At 42.2% G+C, this 14,954-nt stretch overlaps 1 protein-coding gene across 10 annotated transcripts in view; it reads right to left on the reverse strand.

The window, feature by feature from the left end:
- The window catches only part of ARPP21 (cAMP regulated phosphoprotein 21), a 141,949-nt gene extending 136,998 nt beyond the window's left edge, over positions 1-4,951 (reverse strand). For 4 of the 10 annotated variants that reach the window (XM_066322158.1, XM_066322186.1, XM_066322166.1 and 1 more), the window contains exon 1: positions 2,371-2,798. The gene's annotated coding sequence lies outside the window, so the exon portion shown is untranslated. Of the gene's footprint in view, positions 1-1,711; positions 1,792-1,852; positions 2,344-2,370; positions 2,799-4,823 lie in introns of those variants that run through there. The other 6 variants (XM_066322192.1, XM_066322178.1, XM_066322140.1 and 3 more) reach the window with 5 other exon arrangements.
- Positions 4,952-14,954: the final 10,003 nt, after the last annotated feature.

The following is a 14,954-nucleotide window of genomic DNA, read 5'->3' on the forward strand; positions in this document are numbered from 1 at the left end:
CCTTAACACTTCACAAGAGATTTACAGGCGCTTGCATTCTGTGAGCATTGCATGCAACAATGACTTCTAATAACAACTGAATTAACTTTTAACTGCAAGGAATAAAAACTCAAAACTCCCGCTTCAGGAGGCTACCAAAAACCAAGTAAACAGAGCTGATCATTAAAAGTGGTTATCACAAGAAAAAAAATATTTAGGATGTTCCTTTAGGACTACTCCACTGTAAGATGCTTCACTATAAAAAAAATTAAATGGCGTATTCCTCAACTTTAGCATGCCCACATAGAATAAGATTTATCAATAGCACAAAATAACCTATCTAGTCTGCTCCATGCAACTTTTAAAAATAACTTTAAAAAAGCATCCTAAACACTACAAAACTCTTCAGCTTAAAATGAGCTCATCAGTCACCTTTCTGCACAACTGCATTTTCTTTCATTAATGTAATAGAAATATTTGAGGGATTCCCGTTTTTACCTTTGCATTTTTTCCTTTTCCAGTATCCATAACCAATCATCGCTCTGCTCTTCCATTATGCTTCATATATTGCAGAGTGAGAAGCATCTTCATTAAATAGTATTAAAAATAGAACACACCCGATCTCCCCACCGGAGCATGCTCTGACAGTGCTGATACCACAGCTCTCAAGGTAATCATGCCCAGCTGGGAACTGAGAGGCAAAGTCAGTGCGAGATTAGCAATTTGCAAGCCCAATTGTGCACACAAACTTGCCTCGATCCGTGACGAAGACTGCTAAAACAAAACCAGCGTGCAGTTAAATTATGCGACTGAAAAGTTGCAGATCAGCTTACAGTACGGTTTTGGTTTGGTTAGGTTTGTTGTTTTTTTGGGTTTGTTTTTTTTTTTTTCTTTTTTTTTTTTTTTTTTTTTTTTTACCCCCTCCCCATCACCCTCAGCTTCAATTGCTTTGTACTTGCCTAAAATGTGCATATGCCATTCAGAAGAAGGCGCACCGGGCATGCATCTGGCTCAGCATTGCAATGGCAGAGAAGTCAAACAGGTGAGGCACAGGCACTTGTGTCCCTCTCTAATGCTTTTGTTTCCCCTCCCGGCACAATTACAGCGATGTCACACGGCGGCGGGATGAGTTTTAAGCAGAACCGCACACACCTGGAAGCGCAGAGACACACCTAGCACGTAAAAATACACCCGGAATCTGAGCGTGTTCCCCCCGCTGGCTGACACGGCTAATGAAGGCAAAATAAATAACAGCAATTAAAGAAGAGTGCGTTATGGCTGCGCTAGATGAGCACGTCGGGGTTAGATTTAGAAGCGATATCGCCTGAGACGCACAGACAAGTAGGCAGAATACACCAAGGGGAGCAACATGAACTGCTTTTTTGTGAAAACAGGACACCTAAGAATACGGCCGTAACTCCTCGACTGTGATCCGCCTCCACTGCATGCAAAAAGAGATGCTAAGGAAGCATCAAGCAAATCTGTTGCCCTCACATCGCCACCCTTAAGAACAATGCCAGTCCAAGCAGCCCAGGCTTGCCCCCCAGCAAACACGCCTTTGAAAGCGGATCCTGCGATGCTGTTCCCAAATCAGCGAGTAGAAGTTGAGATTTCCTTAAGAGTTTGATCCATTTCAGCTAAAATGACGGCTAGGAGGAGGGCGATCTCCCCCCGCAGACCCCCTTCCTGGCGCTCATCTCCCCCGCCCCAGCCCGGCCACCGGCCACCTCACCTCCGCGCCCGACCCCGACCCGCCCGTGCTGCCGCCAGCAGCGCCGCTGGCCAGCAGCGCCGGGCGGCCGAAACTTTGCGAAGCCGCCGCCTTCCGCGGGGCAGGCGGCCCCGCGACCGCGCCGAGCCCATCCCGCCCTACCTGGCTGTCACCACCGCTACGCTGCCGCTCCGCAGTCCCGTGCCACGCTCCAGCACCGATAGCATCCTGCCCCGCCGCACGACGAGCGACACCCGTTTTTCCTTTTCTTTGCCCTCCCCCTCTAGTAAATACCACATCTTAGAGCCGGAATCCTGCAGCCGCTATTAATAACTGCCCATCGCACGCAATAAAGGCAAGCCCCCGGTTCCATCCACAGTTCCTGTTTCCCTCTCTCTCCGCTCCACATGCTCCAGCCGCCCTGACCTCAAAAATTAAAAGATCACGGGGAGGGGTGGTGGGGGGGATGGGGCGAATGACTCCAACGAAATGACAGAAAACACATGCTGGGAAAAAAAAAAAAATAGACAAGAAAAAAAAATCGCGACAACAAAGAACATCACGCCACACAAATGTCGACAGATTCTGCTTTGGCTTCCTTGGGTTTTGTTTTTGGTTTTTTTTTTAGTTCCTTTTTTTTTTTTTTTCTTTTTTTTCTTTTTTTTTTTTTTTTTTTTTACCTTGCCTGCAAACGGGATCTGCCCCCAGCGTCTTGGCGGCTCGGGCTATTTTTGTTTGTTTGGTATTTTTGGTTGGCCGGTTTGTTTATTTTGCTGCGGATACGCTGCTGTTACAGTACAGTGACTGTCTTCCTGAAAGACATGGTCTCTTCCTCCGCCTCCGCCGCGGGAGGAGATCCGCCGCCGCGCCGCGGTGCTGGCCGGGCGCGGTGGCCGCGGCGGCACCGCCCGACCCGCCGGCCGCCTCCTGTCCCGGCCCGGTCCGCCGCTCCGCCCGCCTCTGCCTGTCCGCTCTCGGCTCCCGCCTGGGTCCCCTTCTGGCTCGCTCCTCTCTCCCTGTCCTCCGTCCTTTATCTGCCGCGCTCCCGGGCTGTACTGTCTGTCTGCGAGTCTCTCCCTCTGCCTTTCTCTCTCTCCCCGCCCACGCAGCGTGGTGCGCCCCGGACCGCAGGCAGCGCCGCGCTCCGGCTCCGCCGCTCGCCGGCTCCGCGCTCGCTGCGCTCAGCGCCGCTGCTCCGAGTGCCGCTCCCCCGGCTGCCGCACCGGAGCCGCCGGCCCCGGCGCCATTGCGCTGCCCGCCCTCACCCCACCCAGCCCCGCGCACGGCCCGGAGATGCCCGGCCGGGCCGGTGTCTGTCTGTGTGGGGTGGTCCTGTCTGTCTGTCTGTTCGCCCGTCCGTGTGCCTGTGGCGTCCCGCGTGCCGGCCCCTCCAGTCACATTGTTTTTCCCCCCCCTCCCTCAACCCCTCCCTGCCAGCCCATCCTCAGCCAGGAGCCGAGACAAAGCACCCGAGCGGGGCTAATAAGGAGGCTCGTTAATCCCCTCCGATTCCTTGTTACTTGCTCCCACCCACTCCCTGTCGCCCCCGACACACGACCCCCAAGAAAAATAAACAGGAAAGGAAATGGGCCTTGACTCCAGAGGACATCTTTAACTGAAGGATCTAGGGAGGGTGGTTTTAGTTCTTATTTTTGCTGGTGAAACCTTACAGCCTTCAGGCTGATCAGCCGAGCTGCTGAAAGGGGTTATAAACAAAAAAAAACCCACCCAAACCTGCAGCAGATTTTGGGGGATAGCAGATGAGCCACTAAAAATGGGGCACATGATCCCCTTCCCCCTCCCCTGCCCAGCATGTCGCTCTATCCAGGATCTGGCTTGATGATATTGCCCTCCGAGCCTTGCTGCACACCATCAAGGCAGAGGGAAACAGGCAATTCAGCAGCCCACGCGTTCCTGATACATAAAACCGCTGCTATGCATTTAAAACCCGGGCCTGGTTTTACCCAATTGAATACATCCAGGCATTCATTCTGCACCCAGCCGAGAAAAGGGCATTTACCTCTTTGCTAGGTGGCTATTAATATGCAGTAAATTATAGCAGTACAATGCCAAATGTAATTGCCATAGATCATTTAGAGCAAATCCAGCAATTCAGCTGCTGGAAATGCATGTCTGTGAATAACCATGCATCTAGTACAATGCCCTCTACTACAATAACCTGAAAGGAGACAGAAGTGTCTGGTACTAGCTGCAATTAGTAATCCTATGGACGAAAAATAAACAGTCAATAAGTACAAAGCAGCAACGTCCTATGAAATATAGAGATCATTTCTGTCTACGGTGATACAAATAACCCAACTCCCACAGACAGACAATTCTTATTTAAAATACACAGTTAAAAATGTACTCCTTTCATGATGTGCTTTCAGAAAGCCCTAGTTAGAGAAGACAGTTTGCCACGATGAATGAATATAGCAGAACTTGCGTACCAGTAAATACGGAGAAATTATACAAAAGGCCAGGAGAGAGTTGCAGGGAAATGTTTGCTTTAGTAGGTATTATCCTTGCACCCCTGGAGCCCTTCTTTCCCCTCAGAAGTGAACACCTCCTTTTACTGGGGACTGCTGAATGGAATCAGACTGGAAGAATACAGTGAGTGATGAGCCACAACAGGGTGTGCATTGGCCGGCTCTTGGTGCAGGCTTGGAGTGATCAGAGGCATTCAGCCAGGCACACCAAAACCTCTTCTGCTAATGCACCTCCTGATGTGGTTTCCTCCTGGGATGGTTGCATGTGGCTCCACCCACTTTTAATTTCATTCTTTAACATGTTCCGACACTGTGCTACAGGTTCCATCTGAAAGCAAAAAGACCAGCAGAGAGGCTGTAAATGGCACTCGTGTTCTACAGCTGGTGATGGGGCTAGGACCAGTTCTTTGCTTTTTTTGCCATTTGATGTTGCAGCCATCTCAACAATGGGCCAAAGTAAATTTTCCAAGATGGCTTTCCAAACTATTCTGAACATACAGTGAAATGGAGAGGGCCTCACCTGGCTGCTGCCCATCACTCCTTTAGTCCCAAGCAGGGTACCCAGAGAAGGGAGAGAATGCCCACTGCACCAGGACACAAAAGCAGTACTCACTCATGCCTTCACTAAATGCCTTGCAACTCACCTCCAGAAGGGAAGAGGATGAGAGTAGTGAACGTCTCGAAATCTTGCTCCAGTGACTAGACACAATGCACATGCAAAATAGCCTCGTGTCCACAGCTTGTCTCCCACTGTTGAGGTACTGGAGTGTATTCAGAGAGACCCAAAACTAAACGTCAGATCTGTAAGAAGATAAAAAATAATCCAAGCTGTAGTCTGTCAGTTCATTCCGCTCTCTCCTATGAGGCTGGATGTGCCTGGAGCAAGTTACCAAATGCTAAAAGATGCCAGCTACAGCAAAACCAGTGGAAATAATCAGGAAAAAGCCCCAGTATCACTCCAGTGTCATGTGATGTGGTTTTTCAACACAGGATGTTGAGTAGCATCAAACACAGCATGTGCAAATAAGTGAATTTGCCTGCCTTTGTTAGGAAGTCACCTCAGACCTTTTCAGTCAGATGCTAATCTGACAGAGTATGCAGCCTACATCCCTTTCTTCAGGACTTTTCTTTGTAGAAAGAAAAATCACAATCATTGCACAATCATAATATTGAAGAGGTGGCAAACCACGGCACTTGCTGCTGCCTGTCCTGATCTGTAAACATAAGCAGGGATAATTGTCCATTTAATATTCATGAAAGTCAGCAGAAGCCGTGTTTTTAAGCAGAAACAGGACTTGCTCAGCTCTTCAGACCTCTGCCACGTTTTTCTGTCTGTGACCAAATTTCGAGGGTAATGGGGAAAATAAAAGACATAAGACTGACTTCACCAAGTACTTTCTTGTGCAAAACATCGAGCTAATTAACCAGCAGCACATGCCTTCTGGGACTCTGGTATTGCCAAGTGCCCTTGTGCAATAGAACCAACATAGAGAGGTGAAGCACATGAGAACTGTATGTACACAAAATTCCTATGGACAACACCAAATGCCTCACCTCAAGGCATTTCCAAAGCATGACAACAGATTGTATTACTTGTTCACTTTCTAGCTATGATATCTCAATTTCACTTAGGAATCAAGAAAACTTTACTGGGCTCTCAAAACCCAGTATCAGACTAGAAGTATGAGATGTCAGAAAAATATACAGAGCTTCTTGCAGTTCTGTAACCATTCCTGGGAGAGAAGGCACATAGTGTTACTAAATATATTAATAAAATCTTGCACAACTGGTTGAACATTTCTGATGCTTCTAGTAATTTCTCAGTGAAAAAAACCCTCTACCATATAAAGTCTGTTGTGTTTTGGAGTCACAGAATTGTTCAGTTGGAGGCACAGCAGTATGATAAGCTAATTGTTGATGTATTTTTTTCATAATCTTATGTGAAAGAGATCAGTTTTAGGGGTTCTTATTTATTTTTAAACTCCTTTCCACTTTTATGTCCTACATGTTACAAACAAATTAATCATGCATAATTTGCAGATGGACTTAAAAATACCATGTGTCTGTTTAAAATGGTACTTTACAACATGTAAATATAGCCAAATTGCTCCAGTTTTAAATACTTCTCAGGAAGAGCTGAAATATTTTTCCAGCTACAACATCTCAAGTAAAGGAAAATTACCCAAGTAATTTGTGTAAAGCATGTACTGGTAGCTCAGATTTGACAAAAAAAAAAAAAAAAGTTTATGCTCTTCCCAATGAACTCAGTAAGAATTTTGCAATGGATTTCATTAGGATTAAGATCAGGTACCTAAATCTCAGATTCTTTCTTTGGAGAAAGATCAGTGAACAACCCTTTAAAAATATAATCTGTTGCTAGAGGGGCTGAGGCAGCTTTTTTTTTTCCACACTGAAAGCAAAGAATCATTTCTTTGTATTTGACATTTCAAATCCCCTCTTAGTTTCTTTTAGAAATCTCAAAGTGTTTGATGTGCCATATCTGTATATCTTGAAAAGGATATTACAGTGTGGAGTTCCTCACCCTACACAAAAAAAGTTGCCTGATCCCCCTTAAGACTGGAAACTGTAGCTCCTGCAGCACTGCTCAGTTGTGACTTTCAGAAGAAGATGAGCAGGAATTTGAACTCTGGCTTTGACAGCTAGCATTTGTGCATGTTGTCTCTCGTGTTGTAGCCTTTTCTTCAACTTATGTTTACAGGCAGGAGGACTAGAGAACTTTCAGGTCACAGTGTAGGAGGGGCAGTGGCCTGTTTCATGGGCTGGCAGCTCAAAAAAGGATGTTCTAAAGAAATACAGCAACCACAGAAAGGGCTTGATCTGGTATCCTGACTCAGTCACATTGCTGCAACATTGAAAGAGCTGTGACAGCATGAGATATTCAGGTGGTGGGCAGCTCTCAGTTGCACTGGACAGAAACGCATCTCTCATATAGAAACTCAGCATAGTAGTACTTTTTGTAATATGTATGCGTGGCATGCACGACAGGACAAAGCTACAAAACATGCAGTGGTGAGTAAGAGAAAGAGTAGTAAGAAGAGAGTCAGCTAGAGTGTTGTGAACTGTGGTGTTAGAATGGGCAGAGAGAAAATGGTGAGAAAAAGAGGAGGAGGGAGAGTTTCAGGCAGGGAATGCAGTGAGTTGGTTATCTTGAGATCTGTGATTCATTGTAGAGAATGTGCACTACCTGCACATATTAGACTACTGTAGGGAAGAAATCAGGCTGAGGAAATTCCAAACTCTTTTAAGAAGATTTATGAGCTTTAATAACCCAACGGCTCTGGGTCACCTAAGAGCCCAGGAAATGTTTGGCTCACAAATAAGAGTGGCTCTAAGGAGAAATATGACAGGCACAGCATCTGCTGGAGAGTAGTTGCAGCCCCTGGCATAGGAGCCATAAGAGTCACTAACAACTTCAATTGACACAAAGCAGCTTCCCATCAAGATCTTACCAAGGAAAGTCTTTATTGCTGCCCTCTGTCCAAAGCAAGGTATAAAAGCATAGGTTACCTCCCAGCACACCCGGCCAGCTGACAAGCTTTGGTGACGATTTTCAGCTTCCACGATAACATGTGGGTAATGCAGGCTTTCAACACAGGTGCTTGGTGTCTTTCTCACTGCTAAAACATTACAAACCTACATCTGCCCTTAAGGTATCCCAGAAGAAAGGAAGCTGAGGGACCAGAGAACTTCACGGGCAAGCAAGTGGATCCAGTAATGACAGAGAGGAGGAAAGAAGAGAAAAGCAATTTTGAAAGGAACCCCCACTTACCTTACAGAAATCCTGCCAGAGCAATATTAAGAATAGCAGTTAAACATGCTTGTGGAGTCATAGGCTTTGTTTAACTCTCAGAACCATGTATATTTTAGAGAAGACCATCACCTCAGCTGTAGATTGGATACTATATGAAAACCTAGTAAGTGAAGTTGGCAAATGATTTGGAGTTGAAAAAGGAAGATTTGCTGTGCCAATCAGCCCATTTAACCATGAGCACTCAACACCAACTTCTCCATTTGAAATTCCCCTGAACATGGTGCCCTCTTAACCTGTGCTTCTAGAAGGTCTAGTCTTCTCTGAAATTAATGTTTTTAATGTAAGAGTTTAACCGAAGGCTCTCAGTTTATTTGAGGCCTGGACCTACCTTGCAGGTATTTTTTGCAAGTAACTTGATGCTACACTACTATGTTGACACTCTTCAACCAGACACCATTTTTCAGTTTTCGTTTAAAAAAATTTAAGAATAGTATTAATCTTCTCCCATCAGAATCTCTAGAAAGAATCCTGGCCACAGTGTCTGTGTAACCTGCTGCCACAGCATGTGTGTCTCCTGGATGTGTTGGTTACTCTGCCTCACTGCAGTGTGTGCTCTGAGGCTCGCACTGACCCCCTTTTATTAACTCATGCTGTGACAAAAGCAGCAAACAACAAACATTGGCCATTGAGCCTTTTTCAAGAGGAGTTGAGGGTGCCCTCCACAACAGAGAGAGTAAGGAGAGTAACAGAATTTTCTGGCAGATCACTTCCCCTCACAATGAAATCAAGTACTTGCCCCCTTTAAGGCCATGTTGTGCTTTACATGCAAAACTGTGTGCAGATGTGCCAAAGAACAGGAGAAACTAGGAAAAAAGCCTAAACAAAGTGAGTCAAACCAAACATAAAAAGCCTAGACAGTGCTAAATCAAACTTTTCAAAAACAGCCCTTTACAAACTACTGGAGGCAACCTCTTTTGACAGCTTATGTATCATCATGCTGGTTTTGTTCATCCTCGGTAGAAATGACCAGAAAAGGCAGATATATAACCACAATTTGGTACAGTCAGTGTGACTCTACTTTGAACCATCCTACTCAGTGATCCCAAAAGTAGCAGCAGCCCTACTGTATGCAGAGAATAATTCTTGCCATGTCTTTTAAAAAGCCTTTCAAGTTCTGTCAGTTGTGAAAAAATGTGGCCTTTGTCATGCAGTTGGAAGTTTTAGAGGTTTTTCAAGGAGCAATGGGTTAAAACCTTATTGAGGTAATCACCCTCACTCCTTCACTTTCATTCATTTGGACCAGTGTTCCTTTTCTTAAAACTGTCAACCAAATATGAGATTAATTAGCATTTATGTAGCAACTTTCAGTGCTTTATCTGCAACACGTGGAATCAACTTTTGTGTTGGCTACTGGGCTGCAGAAAAGAGGCAGTAAAGAATGAATGACTGCTTACATAAAAATTAGGTTCTTTTTGACACAAAGTAATGGAGGAAGTAGAAAATCCCACAACACTCTGCTTCATGAACAGAACACAAAGACAGATGCTTAGGCTTCCAGCATTTTGAGGTCTTGGGCCTTTCAGGTCTTGGAGTCTTAAGCATAGTTATTTCTAAGTCACTAACCCTTAAAATAATATTGTTCCCTCAAATTTTCTCCAGCTGCCTTCTTTTTGTTTTGCCTTGCCTTATCCACTAGACATATTTAAATTTTCCTTTGTTTGGAATCTACATTTTTTCACGCCCTAAAATTATAGCCTTTGCAATGTGCAAAGTCCCTTCATTGAAAGAACAGTACATGGTACAATTTTAGCATCATATAATTTCCTGCATAATTGTTAAATCATTTTCTTCCTTTTCTCCCTCCTCCTCTCTTTTTTTTTTTTTTTTTTTTTTTTTTTTTTTTTTTTTGATATGAAGAAGAGAAAAATTCAAACTGCATATCCAGAGAGGGAGACAGACAGAAAACTTCACTGCCACAAAATTGTGCTACACTGCAACTCAGCTTTATTGCAAAAACAGTCTTACATCAGTGACAAGACTTTCCCTATATATTGCTTCAGCATTGGACTCTGTACTCAAAGGCACTATTGGTTCACAAATGTAAACCTTCTAGTAGGTTTGTGACATTGTATCTCCAAATATCACATCACAAAAATATTAAAACAGAACTGTTCATAACATTTTCCTGTGTACCATCTGGGCCTTGCAAGAAAGCTGACATTATCTGTCAAACTAAAGATAACCACATTTTCTCTCTTTTGTATCATTAATGTTTGTCATCGCAAATTTCACTTTAATGCTCCAATTACATTGTGACATTCTTAGAAACTGAATGGCACTAATGACTTTCATTATTATTTACACACTTCCTTAATTATAAGGCTCTCCCTCTCATTCACAACATGTTCTCCCTCATAACACTCGCTCTGATATAAAGCTAATGAATTTTAAACTTTCTATTACATAAAAGCCCATGATTAATTACCCAGCTTCCCAATCTCTTTATGATGCACAATACAGAGCTCTCCTGCAGTGATGCAGGAAAAGGCGGGGGGAAGCGTGGAACTTTTATTCCCTCCTTAATGAAAGCAAATAGAGAGATAAATAAAGTATCTTTCTCTTTAAAATGGCATATGCAAATTTAATTGAAAACAAATATACATCAAACCATTCCACAGGAGAAAGCTAAATATCTCCCTACATCAGCTGCATGTAGTAAACAGGATAATAATGGCTATTCTTATAATCTTTAATTTTTCATGACGAGAATTTTTTAATATAGTTCAAGCAAATGAGAGGGTAGAAGTAAAAATACATGTTTTTTACATAAGATATATAGTGTGGTATGCTTTATCACCAAGATCAACTATTTATGTGGTTTTAATTATTCACAATACTGGACTCTCTCACTGATAAAAAAAGACAAGACAAAAAAGCCCAAGGTTGTACCAGCACCACACCAGTTGAAGGGCAGTTGTGACAAATATAAATTACTGCACTTCAGACTGCCAAAGGTAATACAATAAACCAGAGCCTAGAAGACTTTGAAACACATTGTGGGGGTACTGAACAGCCTAGCAATGAAATTCAGAGCTCACTAAGTACTGATATAGGCTGCAATCTGCACAAGCTGTACATGTCTCCATGCCTATGCTGCCAACACAAATTGGATTCTGGCAGCCAAAGGTAAATTTACTGACAGCCATGGGAAAAAGAATGGGTTAGTTAAAAAGTGTGGCAACTCTTACTCCATTTGATGGCCAGTAAACCTGACCTTAAGACTGGGGGGAGCCTGTACATATAAAAAATTTATTTCCTTCTATTCCAAGGAAGTTCCATTTTATGCCTCTCTCAAGTTAGTAAAGCAGGAGTCAGTATCAATGCAAATACGCACAAGGAATAGAGTTCCTAATGGGCAAAAGCCTATCCTATTATGAATGAATTGATGGATATCCAGCTATGAATGACATACTCATTTAAAACAAGCATGGGACACCTAGAATGATGATTAGCTTAAAGCCATTAACCTTTGTGTTGTCTTTATATTAACTCCTGCTGCTGATCTGCTGCAGATAAGAAAAATTACTTTGTTGTGAGAAAAGCCTTTTCTTTTCCAATTGTAATTTGTTTTCTTTTTAATACCATACACTTTAAATGTCTAATCAGTTTCCAGTGTCATAGAAAACCCAGGAAGCATATTGCATTAAATAGTTCTGTGGAAGCTCAGTACAACACAACCATACCACGTAACTTCACTATAAAGACTCTGAGGTAATTATACTTTGGTCTGTACACAGCAAATAACTTGAAATTTTCTCGAGGCCTGATCTAAGGTCCACAGAGTGTGCTACGAGATCATCCTACAGTATTCATTTAACCTCTAATTTCAAGACAGCTACTCATCATTAATTTGAATTATGAAGCTCCTGAATATCAGAGAATGTTCTGTAGTTTACAAACAAAGAGCAAACTCAGATTAATTGAAAGTCAGTCCTTCCATTCTCTGTAATGTTGTTTTGCATGCTGTGTATTTTACAAAAAGTTATTAAGAGTACATTATGAAGCAAAAAGTATAAAACACTCCTATTATTTCTTAAAATCTATAGCTAGAAGCTGAGCTTTAGAGGGCAGGCAGGCTCCTGGCAGAAATTCAACAAGTATCAGATGTGGAAGAAAGAGACACAGATGCACAGAAACAGAGCAGGTCTCAGAATAAAATTAGCTTTCTGATTCTAATAAAGTTACTCTGTTTAGCAATCAGAAAAGAAGACAACTATTCCAGCTTTAATCAACATGTGATTCTGGGATTCACCATTTTTCCTCAGCTCTGGTACAGCTGCTCTGTTTAAGTAGATAGGGTCCTTCTGAAATCTGTTTTTCTCAAGATTCATCTGCTTCCTATGGCTATTGCAGTTCATCTTCTTTTGTTGACTCTGAGGTCAAGAGTCCCGGACTAAGATATCTATAGGATATGTCTTTTGTATTCAAAGCCTCCTGATATTTTGGGTAGAGAATGTGAGGCTGTCACAATGGGCCAGATGATGATCCTCAGTCACCTTTATATGCCCATAAAGAAATTTCAGAATGCACTCAAAAAGTATTTGATTGGCATAAGGGATCTAGAAGATCTTGAAAGATTGGACCGTGACCTTAACTTCTGTTTTATTTGTTGGTGTTTTATATGGTAGATAATTTTCTGTAAATTTAGCGATTAATGAACCACACTAGCTGCTAATCTTGATGACTGTTTCCATGTAAAATAGTTCCTATGTTAGACACCTTCATAGTTTTCCAATGTAATACAGGAATAATTGTACTGTAAAGAAAAGAGGGTAGTCTTTGGACTCCTTCATGTACTGATTATCAGTAAGAGCAGTTACACAAAAGAAATGAGACATCACAGAATAAGACACAAGCATAATAAAACAGCTAGGCTAATCTTTATATGAAGACATTAAAACAACTATATAATGTTCATAATAATGTCAGAATAGGTGAAATTAGTCACAACTGTGATTAATGGGACACCTAATTTTACCTATTAAGTGGCACGAGGATTTGCAGTTACAAATCTTATGATCCAGTCTTAATGCAGACCAGACTTGTGATAAATTTACAGCCCACAAGATCTACCAATTAATATGACAATTAAGATAAATATATTTTAATGGCATATGGCATTATCCTTATGCTGTGTAGCTTTCAACACTGTTTTTGTTGTAATATTTGTGCCATGAAATTCTAGCTGTTTAAGATAATTAAATGTGCTTATATCACCCAAAGATGAATTAGATATTGGCCCTCAAGATTTCCTATGAAGAAGAAATATTTATTGAATAATTTGAAAGTGAAGCAGGCATGGAAAACAGAAATCCTTTTTCAAATCTTTAACTCTTTTACCTGGCCCGTGATCCACTGCTTATATGAACATGTGAGGCATGAAGCCTTCTTCCCATTTGCCTTCTCTAAGTCAGGAGAGCTTCACAGCTTACAGAATTAAGTGTCAGAGAGCAAAGTACTTCAGAAGAGTGGGGATAGGGCAGAGAGAAAGGCAAGATGCCACTGTGAAAGCTAATTAGTGGTGGTGGGGATTAATCTGCTGAAGCTTGTTCTCACAATTGATTTTGTTGTTGCATGCTGTATAAGATCTCTCTCTATATGAGCCTTTGAAAGATGAGCTGTGCATCACCTAAGAAAGCTGCATGTGAAGCAACATGATTAGCCAGAAACCAGGTCTTGACTTCAAATATCAGGGCTCTGATCCTGATTTTACCTTTTATTGACTTGATCATTTTGAGAAATTCAACCTGTTTCCCAGTGCTTTTGTTTGTTCTTCACAGCTGCTTCTTCTGATATTTCTTCTGGCTATTGTAATTCTGGGGAAAGTACTATCTGTCATGATGAACTTCTGTCAGGGCAGTCTGCAAAAATGTAACCTCCTACATCCCAGTCTGAAAACAGTCTCATTGAAGATGATGGGACTTTTCCATTGATCTTGGCAGCAATCTTGTTTGCCAATAATATCATCTGTATGTATTCTTTTGAATGTTTTGTATTGATTAACACAGTTTTTAAAAACACAAACAATAAATTATTCATTTTGATTCATAAAGTAGTTCTAGTAAGTATTTATAGCGGGGAGAGTATTATCATACAAATCAGAATACTTAGAAAATAAGCCAGAAAAAACCCCCAACAAATCAGCATTTCCCTGTATTCTAAATGTAATATCTTTTCTATAAACATAAACAAAACTAGGAAGCTCTTTCCTGAAATGCCTCAGAAAAGAGATTAGCCCTGCAAGCCAGGAAAGCCAGTGAACATCATAAAAGACGGTGCCTTTATGGAGAACATGTTACTATCAGCATTGAAGGCACAAGCACCTCTGACTGTTCATCATGTGAGTATACTGAACAAATTCTACTAAATCTGCTGCAGTAAAATTACAAAGCTCACCAAACTTTTGATAGAATTTCACATCACTTGACAACCTAGATGAATTTGATAGAGGACAAAACCGAGACAGACCCAGTAATTTGGAAATAGTGCAAATCATGCCCTGCTATGGAGAATAGCACACATTAGGGACATGAATTAAAAAAAAAAAATAAGCACTGCAGTAAAATCTTAGGTGCGCTTAGGTGCATCTCTCATTTTTTGTACAACAGTCTGTACAGTAAACTGTATTTTCTGTGTAGTGCCTTCCTCCTAGTAAGAGCTGGCAGCTTTTAAGCTTGACTGCAAGGATGGGACAGGTACTCAGCCTTGCATACCTGAGTATCACAGCCAAAAGTGGTGTGCTAATTTCCAAAACAGCAGCAGGGGAGTGATAGTAAGGCCACCAGTAAGAGCATCACAAACTCCTAAATAGCAGAGATCATTCCTTTTAATTGCAGTGCCTAGCAATTTTTTCAGTGGTGAGCATTTGTCCAGTGTTCCCTGTGGGCATTTTGTCAGCTTCTGTGCACTGTTCATTTTGCTGATGCTCCTTAGCACACATGTT

The sequence above is a fragment of the Sylvia atricapilla genome, chromosome 1, assembly GCF_009819655.1.
Source record: "Sylvia atricapilla isolate bSylAtr1 chromosome 1, bSylAtr1.pri, whole genome shotgun sequence".
Taxonomy (NCBI): Eukaryota; Metazoa; Chordata; class Aves; order Passeriformes; family Sylviidae; genus Sylvia; species Sylvia atricapilla.